General features: G+C 39.3%; 1 pseudogene; it reads left to right on the top strand.

Annotated features, from left to right (window-relative positions):
• Positions 1-585: 585 nt before the first annotated feature.
• LOC101674722 lies at positions 586-2,362 on the top strand (annotated as a pseudogene).
• The last annotated feature ends 8,146 nt before the right edge of the window (positions 2,363-10,508 follow it).

Raw genomic sequence — 10,508 nt, 5'->3', positions numbered from 1 at the left:
ATTTTAGTCAGTCTTTTCTCTATTATTCTTAACTTAGTTCATGGGTTGTCAATGATGTTAATCTTTTCTGACAAACGACTCTTCCTGTGGTTGATATATTCCTATTTTTTTTTTTGTACTCTGTTTGGTTCATTTCAGTTTTTTGTTTCAGTTTCCATCATTCTGCTAATTTTGCACTCATGCGACCCTTTTCCTGATGGTTAGATATAAAGGAAATTGATTTTTGAGACAGCAAATATGTGTGACCATACTGCAGAATTATATATTAGGATATATGGTCAGTATTTTGTGTGCCATGTTATGTTTCCATGGAGAAATGAAGTCCTGATGAGTCCTTCTCAGCCATCTTTCTGACGTTGTCTGATTGACTTGTTGCTTCTATATTAGCATTCAAGGGTATATTCTTCTGAATGTAGTAAGTGCAATGATTTTATTTTATTTGAAATCTTTCAGCTATATCTTCATCTGACATGCAGAGTTTTCCCCTAAAGTGCAGCATAGAAGGTTCTTTCCAGAATGGACCAATGCACAAATACAAACATAGTGCTGTTGAGATTTTACACTTATGCACAGACTGGGGCAATGATGGGGACAGTGAAGACCATCAAAGAAATCCTGAATGATACACCCAAACCAAGGCAATTGCCTTTACGAGAATCTCAATGCCCCAAATGGTGAGGATATAAACTGCTGTGGAAAGCCTCCCTTTTTAAGTCAACTGTTTCTGCAGAGCAGTGTGTTTCTGTCAGCACAAGCTCCAACCAGATATTCAAACATAGCTATTTGTGGACAGACCATTTGGAACATCTGAAAAGTAACCTAGTTCCATGGTGAGAATAATGATTTTGAGCCATTTTGAAGATAGGATTGACCTGTCCTTTCAGTCAACTATTTCTGATCATCAGAGATTTAGAAATGAAGAACAAAGTGCTCAGTGGGATCCATACAAGAGGGGCTTCACAGAGGAGTCAACCCTCCAGAATGACCAGAGAGTTTCCACTGGAGTCAGAATTGCTCAGTGCACTGAATCTCAGAAAACATTGAACCAGGGCTCCAGTGTTCACTGATATGTCAGGGTTAGGTTTGCAGAGAGCCATTATGAATGTGATAAATGTAGGGAAGGCTTTCATCCAAGCTCTAACATAAGTATACATAATGGTCACCATTTGGGACACAGTCCTCATAAATGTAATGAATGTAGGAAAGCTCATAACCCACCCTCCAGTTCTGGTGATCATCAGAGAATTTATGAGGGAAAAAGCCCATTCACATGTAATAAACCAGGGACCATGTTTACTCAGTCATCAAGCTTAACATCAATGAGATAATCCCTTGGGAAAAGGAAACTTACATTCTTAAGGAATGTGGTAAATCCTTGGACTGCCACTCAACACTATCTCAACATTAGCAAATTCATACTGGAGAAAAAATGAAATATGAAGAAGGTGGTTAAGCCTTTAAGGACTGTTCATCAATAAATGGACATAAGCAAATCTGTACTGGAGGGAAACTTTACCAATGTCAAGAATTTGGAAAGTCACTTAACCACAGCTCAAAGCTTATGCAATATTGTAGAATTCATACTGGAGAGAAACCTTACCAATGTGAAGAATATGGGAAGGCCTTTAAACAGAGCTCAGGGCTGACCCAACATCAAATAATTCATTCTGGAGAGAAACCTTACAAATGTCAAGAATATGGCAAGACCTTTAACATTAGCTCAAGGCTTACTCATCATCACAGAATTCATACTGGAGAGAAACCTTACAAATGTCAAGAATGTTGCAAGGCCTTTAACTGGTCTTCAGACCTTATTCAACATCCCATAATTCATATAGGAGGGAACACTTTACAATGTCAAGTATGTGGTAAGACCTTTAACTGGTCTTCAGACCTTACTCAACATCCCCAAACTCATAGTGGAGAGAGAAACCTTACCAATGTCAAGAATGTGGAATGGTCTTTAACCAGGCTTCAGCCCTTATTCATCATCATAGAATTCACAGTGGAGAGAAACTATACCAATGTCAAGAATGTGGCAAGTCCTTTAAACAGTGCTCTGCGCTTACCCAACATCACATAATTCATATGGAGAAAAACCTTACAAATGTCAAGAATGTGTGAAGGCCTTTAAGTCACCCTCAGAGCTTATTAGATATCAAATAATTCATACTGGAGAGAAACCTTACCAATGTAAAGACTGTGGGAAGGCCCTTACATGGCTTTCATCACTTACTAAACATCACCGAATTCACACTGGAGAGAAACCTTACAAATGTCAAGAATGTGGCAAGGCCTTTGTCCAGCAGCCACATACCTTACTAAACATAGAATTCATACTGGAAAGAAACCTGACAAGTGAATTTAATGTGGCAAAGCTTTTAACATGCAAACAACCCTCACTGGACATGAGAAAATTCGTACTGGAGAAAAACCTGCAAATGTAATGTATATGAGAAAATGCCCAAGGACTGCTCCTCCCTTAGTGCATATCTGATTTTATATAGGAGAATAACTGTACACAGAGAGAGCATGTGTTTGACCTCTCAAAGGAACTCCCAACTTACTTAACATCATAGTTACCATATAGGAGTAAAACTAAAATGTAAAGAAAATGGACAAGCCTTTTTTGGAACTTAATCATTACTCAGTCTTACAAAATGCATATGAGTTTCAAACCCTTGTAACATAATGTGGGTAGACATTCATTTTAATATACACTGAATATTATGCACCAGAGAGTGCATTCAGGAAAGTAAGTCGAATGGCATAAATATTTAGAAGACTATTTAATTGCACATTAAATTCCAATAAATGTAACATAAATCAAGTAAAAAAAAAACTTTATCCACTCTATTCAGGCATTACTCTGTATGAAAATAGTGATTATAAGGAAAATTCAAACATTTAGAATGTGTATATGTTATTCTGCTTCAACGGATTTAATGAATGGACTTTTACATATGTATAAAGGATTTCAATATTTTTATGTTTTACATTGACCCTATGTGACTTTTGTGACTAACAATATTCATGTATTTTACTCTGAAATCTCTCCTGAGAATCCCTTTACTCCTGCTGAATATGGAAGAGCATGTGGCTGATTGTCGCTCCATCAAAGATACTAGATGCCCTGCTACATTAAGTGGATGCATGCATGCTTATTTTTCTATGGAAGATGTAGGACTGTATAATATACAACATACAAGGAAAATCTCTGTGGAGATGCTTATGGTTAAAACATTGATGTAAGTACCATGAAGCAGGTGTTCAGGACACCTACTACTCCATGTTTTAAACTAAAGAACTTCCTCAATATTAGAAATAGAAGGTTTTACTAATTGTTCTTTAAGAAAAAGGAGGTGGCAGTCAGTACACTACCAAGGCGTCTTTGTAAGCACCATCGATTCGTAGTATGACTTGATGTGATTAAATGAGGAAATCCTGACAGATGAGAAGCAGGATAGCTAACCCTTTCCTACAATGCCATACCATTGAACATGCAAATTTCTTAGGAATGTACCTCAGTCCTGAAATGTTTGGAAATAGGGACTCCCACATCCTTTTGACAACACGCAAATGCTACTGCACATGTGTATTCTGTATTTCAAATGGTGACAATAGACTGGATTTGAAATGCATAACTTAGTGTATGTGTGAGCTTAATATATTTTCATTAATAAAATCTAGAGTGTTTTAACATATGGATATGGGTGTGCCATGAATGATGTGTTATCCTACCTCCAGTGTTAATCTCTTTCATTGAAGGTTGCCTGTTAATGATGGAATCAATCACCTGTTTGGCACTGAGTAAAACAATATACCTAATAATCCATTTTCCCAGTGGTCTGAAGGTTTCAAAGATATGTGACTGTTTAACCCCTAGTCTGTGCTATGATTTTCTCCTCTTTGTGAATATGATGATATTACAGTGGGTGTATTACCGAGGCATGTAACATAAAGATATTGTTGGTGTTTTAGCTCATGTACTCCATGTTGCTACTACTTGGCATCAATTTTGTGTAGCTAGTAGTTTTTTCAGGGCCTTACACTGACAGGAGCCCTTCTCATTAGTGCATTCCCCAGTCAACACACTGCAGGGTCACAAGTTAGTGGAAGATCTGATAGGATATTTGTACTCTGTCCTTATGGCCCTTTCTCTTAATGCTTTTCCTCCCATGTCCCACAGAGAACACTCCCCCTCCCCCAGGAATTCCCTAAATATTTTGGTCAGAATGGCATATTCTGGACTTAGACTTAGGACTCCATAGCTCTGCACCATGGCCCCAAATGAAATCATGTGCACCATGTTCTACACTGAGTGTTGTTTTGATGTGTCTATGAAGTACACATGAGCCTATGACCATGATATGTGTGTCATAGATAACCCTTAAGAAAGAGAAATCTATCCTAATAGGAGTGGTGTTGTAGCCCAGGGAAGAGACAGAAAATATTTAAGATGAAGAATTAGCATGTAGAAGAGGAGAAGGGTCCCGAGTTGCCCAAGTGACTCCTTAGATGTAGAAAAATAATTGCTACTTGTTTTAGGTCCTACTTATCTCTAGATCTTCAGTTGCATTCCCCCTCATTTTTCTTTCCATCTGCAAAGGCACCACAGCCATTCTTTTTTCCTGTGCTACAGAGACAGTGTCCTCAGATAATGCTTCATTGAGATTACATAGATGGAAAGCCAATGGGTATTAATTCAGACATTTAGCACGACGATGTGGGATGTGAATCTCAGTAAAATTTGAGGAAGGCACCACCCTTACTAAGAATAACAAGATGTATTAATAGGAAATGTGAGGAGCTCTTTACAGTGTGGGGAGAGAATAGGAGGTTGCTCCCTTTAGTCACTGTAAAGGCACAGGCAGCTCTTGTTGGTGTCATCTGATGAATACATGTAATGGGGAAACAAAAGCTATTTTTGCCAAAGGTGGTTTTCTCTGGCTAGGGAAGTCCTGTTTTATCTTGATGATTTGAATGACCACCTGTGTCTTCCTGAGGACTAATGCTGTTGGATGTCAGTGATTACTGTAATTCCCCTGGCTAGATCTGTGACAAGGGATGGAGGAGGTGTTGGAGGATGCAATCATGTGGGCAGCTTTAAGATGTCATGTGGATGAATAGATGTTTGAGATGAAGAAGCCTTCTGGGCAGTAGAATAGGCCAGATCAGCAAGGCATGTGCTATGGTTGATCCCAAGGCCTGTTTCCCAGGTACTTAACCCCAGTGTAGGTAATAAGATCCATTGTGGTTGGGTGATCCTTCAGGGAAGCTCCTTCCTACTGTGCGGGACCTTCCTCCCTTTCCTCAGCACCATAATGGGTGTCGTTCTAGGGGTACCTGGATGGCTCAGCAATTAAGTGTCTGCCTTAGGCTCAGGTCATGAGCCCTGCATTGGGCTTCATGTTCAGAGGGAAGCCTGATCCCTATCCTTCTGCTATTGCTTGTGTTCCCTCTCTCACTGTGTCTGTCTCTGTCAAATAAATAGAATCTTAAAAGTGAAAGGGTCCAACACCAAACCAGCTCTACAGGAAATATTGAAAGGGGTCCTCTAAGCAAAGAGAGAGCCTACAAGTGGTAGATCAGAAAGGAACAGAGACCATATACAGTAACAGTAACCTTACAGGCAATACAATGGCACTAAATTCATATCTCTCAATAGTTACCCTGAATGTTAATGGGCTAAATGCCCCTGTCAAAAGACACAGGGTATCAGAATGGATAAAAAAACAAAACCCATCTATATGTTGCCTCCAAGAAACTCATTTTAAGCCCGAAGACACCTCCAGATTTAAAGTGAGGGGGTGGAAAAGAATTTACCATGCTAATGGACATCAGAAGAAAGCAGGAGTGGCAATCCTTATATCAGATCAATTGGATTTTAAGCCAAAGACTATAATAAGAGATGAGGAAGGACACTATATCATACTCAAAGGGTCTGTCCAATAAGAAGATTTACAATTTTAAATATCTATGCCCCCAACGTGGGAGCAGCCAACTATATAAACCAATTAATAACAAAATCAAAGAAACACATCAAGAATAATACAATAATAGTAGGGGACTTTAACACTCCCCTCACTGAAATGGACAGATCATCCAAGCAAAAGATCAGCAAGGAAATAAAGGCCTTAAATGACACACTGGACCAGATGGACATCACAGATATATTCAGAACATTTCATCCCAAAGCAACAGAATACACATTCTTCTCTAGTGCACATGGAACATTCTCCAGAATAGATCACATCCTCGGTCCTAAATCAGGACTCAACCGGTATCAAAAGATTGGGATCATTCCCTGCATATTTTCAGACCACAATTTTCTAAAGCTAGAACTCAACCATAAAAGGAAGTTTCGAAAGAACCCAAATACATGGAGACTAAACAGTATCCCTCTAAAGGATGAATAGGTCAACCGGGAAATTAAAGAAGAATTGAAAAAAATCATGGAAACAAATGATAATGAAAATACGATGGTTCAAAATCTGTGGGACACAACAAAGGCAGTCCTGAGAGGAAAATATATAGTGGTACAAGCCTTTCTCAAGAAACAAGAAAGGTCTCAGGTACACAACCTAACCCTACACCTAAAGGAGCTAGAGAAAGAACAAGAAAGAAACCCTAAGCAAGCAGGAGAAGAGAAATCATAAAGATCAGAGCAGAAATCAATGAAATAGAAACCAAAAAAAACAATAGAGCAAATCAACGAAACTAGGAGCTGGTTCTTTGAAAGAATTAATAAAATTGATAACCCCCTTGCCAGACTTATCAAAAAGAAAAGAGAAAGGACCCAAATAAATAAAATCATGAATGAAAAAGGAGAGATCACAACTAACACCAAAGAAATGCAAACTATTATAAGAACATACTATGAGCAACTCTACGCCAACAAATTTGACAATCTGGAAGAAATGGATGCATTCCTAGAAACATATAAACTACCACAACTGAACCAGGAAGAAATAGAAAGCCTGAACAGACCCATAACCAGTAAGGAGATTGAAACAGTCATCAAAAATCTCCAAACAAACAAAAGCCCAGGGCCAGATGGCTTCCCGGGGGAATTCTACCAAACATTTAAAGAAGAACTAATTCCTATTCTCCTGAAACTGTTCCAAAAAATAGAAATGGAAGGAAAACTTCCAAACTCATTTTATGAGGCCAGCATCACCTTGATCCCAAAACCAGACAAGGATCCCATCAAAAAAGAGAGCTATAGACCAATATCCTTGATGAACACAGATGCAAAAATACTCAACAAAATACTAGCCAATAGGATTCAACAGTACATTAAAAGGATTATTCACCACGACCAAGTGAGATTTATTCCAGGGCTGCAAGGTTGGTTCAACATCCGCAAATCAGTCAATGTGATACAACACATCAATAAAAGAAAGAACAAGAACCATATGATACTCTCAATAGATGCTGAAAAAGCATTTGACAAAGTACAGCATCCCTTCCTGATCAAAACTCTTCAAAGTGTAGGGATAGAGGGCACATACCTCAATATCATCAAAGCCATCTATGAAAAACCCACCACAAATATCATTCTCAATGGAGAAAAACTGAAAGCTTTTCTGCTAAGGTCAGGAACACGGCAGGGATGTCCATTATCACCACTGCTATTCAACATAGTACTAGAGGTCCTAGCCTCAGCAATCAGACAACAAAAGGAAATTAAAGGCATCCAAATCGGCAAAGAAGAAGTCAAATTATCACTCTTCGCAGATTATATGATACTATATGTGGAAAACCGAAAAGACTCCACTCCAAAACTGCTAGAACTTATACAGGAATTCAGTAAAGTGTCAGGATATAAAATCAATGCACAGAAATCAGTTGCATTTCTCTACACCAACAGCAAGACAGAAGAAAGGGAAATTAAGGAGTCAATCCCATTTAAAATTGCACCCAAAACCATAAGATACCTAGGAATAAACCTAACCAAAGAGGCACAGAATCTATACTCAGAAAACTATAAAGTACTCATGAAAGAAACTGAGGAAGACACAAAGAAATGGACAAATGTTCCATGCTCCTGGATTGGAAGAATAAATATTGTGAAAATGTCTATGCTACCTAAAGCAATCTACACATTTAATGCAATTCCTATCAAAGTACCATCCATCTTTTTCAAAGAAATGGAACAAACAATCCTAAAATTTATATGGAACCAGAAAAGACCTCGAATAGCCAAAGGAATATTGAAAAAGAAAGCCAAAGTTGGTGGCATCAGAATTCCGGACTTCAAGCTCTATTACAAAGCTGTCATCATCAAGACAGCATGGTACTGGCACAAAAACAGACACATAGATCAATGGAACAGAATAGAAAACCCAGAAATAGACCCTCAACTCTATGGTCAACTAATCTTCGACAAAGCAGGAAAGAATGTCCAATGGAAAAAAGACAGCCTTTTCAATAAATGGTGTTGGGAAAATTGGACAGCCACATGCAGAAAAATGAAATTGGACCATTTCCTTACACCACACATGATAATAGACCCAAAATGGATGAAGGACCTCAATGTGAGAAAGGAATCCATCAAAATCCTTGAGGAGAACACAGGCAGCAACCTCTTCCACCTCAGACGCAGCAACATCTTCCTAGGAACAACGCCAAAGGCAAGGGAAGCAAGGGCAAAAATGAACTATTGGGATTTCATCAAGATCAAAAGCTTTTGCACAGCAAAAGAAACAGTTAACAAAATCAAAAGACAACTGACAGAATGGGAGAAGATTTTTGCAAATGACATATCAGATAAAGGACTAGTGTCCAGATTCTATAAAGAACTTACCAAACTCAACACCCAAAGACCAAATAATCCAATCAAGAAATGGGCAGAGGACATGAACAGACATTTCTGCAAAGAAGACATCCAGATGGCCAACAGACACATGAAAAAGTGCTCCATATCACTCGGCATCAGGGAAATACAAATCAAAACCACAATGAGATATCACCTCACACCAGTCAGAATGGCTAAAATCAACAAGTCAGGAAATGACAGATGCTGGCGAGGATGTGGAGAAAGGGGAACCCTCCTACATTGTTGGTGGGAATGCAAGCTGGTGCAGCCACTCTGGAAAACAGCATGGAGGTTCCTCAAAATGTTGAAAATAGAACTGCCCTATGACCCAGCAATTGCACTATTGGGTATTTACCCTAAGGATACAAACGTAGTGATCCGAAGGGGCACATGCACCCGAATGTTTATAGCAGCAATGTCCACAATAGCCAAACTAGGGAAAGCACCTAGATGTCCATCAACAGATGAATGGATCAAGAAGATGTGGTATATATACACAATGGAATACTATGCAGCCATCAAAAGAAATGAAATCTTGCCATTTGCAACACCATGGATGGAACTAGAGCATATCATGCTAGTGAAATAAGTCAAGCGGAGAAAGACAACTATCATATGATCTCCCTGATATGAGGAAGTGGTGATGCAACATGGGGGCTTAAGTGGGTAGGAGAAGAATAAATGAAACAAGATGGGATTGGGAGGGAGACAAACCATAAGTGACTCTTAATCTCACAAAACAAACTGAGGGTTGCTGGGGGGAGGGGGTTTGGGAGAAAGGGGTGGGATTATGGACATTGGGGAGGGTATGTGCTATGGTGAGTGCTGTGAAGTGTGTAAACCTGGCGATTCACAGACTTGTACCCCTGGGGATAAAAATATATGTTTATAAAAAATAAAAAATTTTTAAAAAAATAAAATAAATATTTAAAGAATTTAAAAAAAAAAAAAAAGTGAAAGGGTCCGTGACAGAAAGACGAGACCAATACAAAGCGAAGGTTAAGCAGGGCTTTATTTCGCGCCAAGCATCAAAAACCGGAACCCAACGTTCGGGGTCACCTTTCACAAAGGAAAGTGACAACCTTCTATTCTCATAGGCTAGTTTTTATAGAGCAAAAGCCACATAGTTGAGCCTGGCCAGTGAGGATGCTGCACACAGAAAACGTCACACAATCATGCTAGGTTTCGTACGGGCAGCCAATTAGATTACATTTTACCCCATGATAGTCACTTAACTCAGCTTATGACCTCGGCTAGAATCAGCGCCTTTGGCTGGTATCCAAAAGGCAGGGGCTCACACTCCCTGGAGGGTAATACGTGCGCTTTTACTTGATTGGACAACTCCACCTGGCTGAACATGTCCTTGGCGGGTAGAGAGGTAATATGTGCGCTTTCCCTTGATTGGATGTTCCCATCTGGCTGGACATGTCACTGTATCTGGACTCTGTTATCTCTGGTCAGCGTGACATGTCCTGGTATCTGTGCTCCATTATTGGGGCTATTTGGCCATATTTCACCAGCCAGCTGTATTTCACTGGTTTTGTTTTTTAAGCGCTTTCTCCCTGGGGGAAGGGGTATGTTCAATCTAAGTTCACTACCTATATATTGGGGATGGCTATTCTATGGGGATGAAGCCAGTACTGACCAAGTAGGCCCTTACAAAAAGAATAATATTTTTATTGCGGGG

The sequence above is a fragment of the Mustela putorius genome, unplaced genomic scaffold, assembly GCF_011764305.1.
Source record: "Mustela putorius furo isolate JIRA1106 unplaced genomic scaffold, ASM1176430v1.1 tig00000196_pilon_pilon_pilon, whole genome shotgun sequence".
Lineage (NCBI taxonomy): Eukaryota > Metazoa > Chordata > Mammalia > Carnivora > Mustelidae > Mustela > Mustela putorius.
The sequence above is the reverse complement of the archived record's forward strand: the minus strand, read 5'-3'. Positions and strand labels throughout refer to the sequence as shown.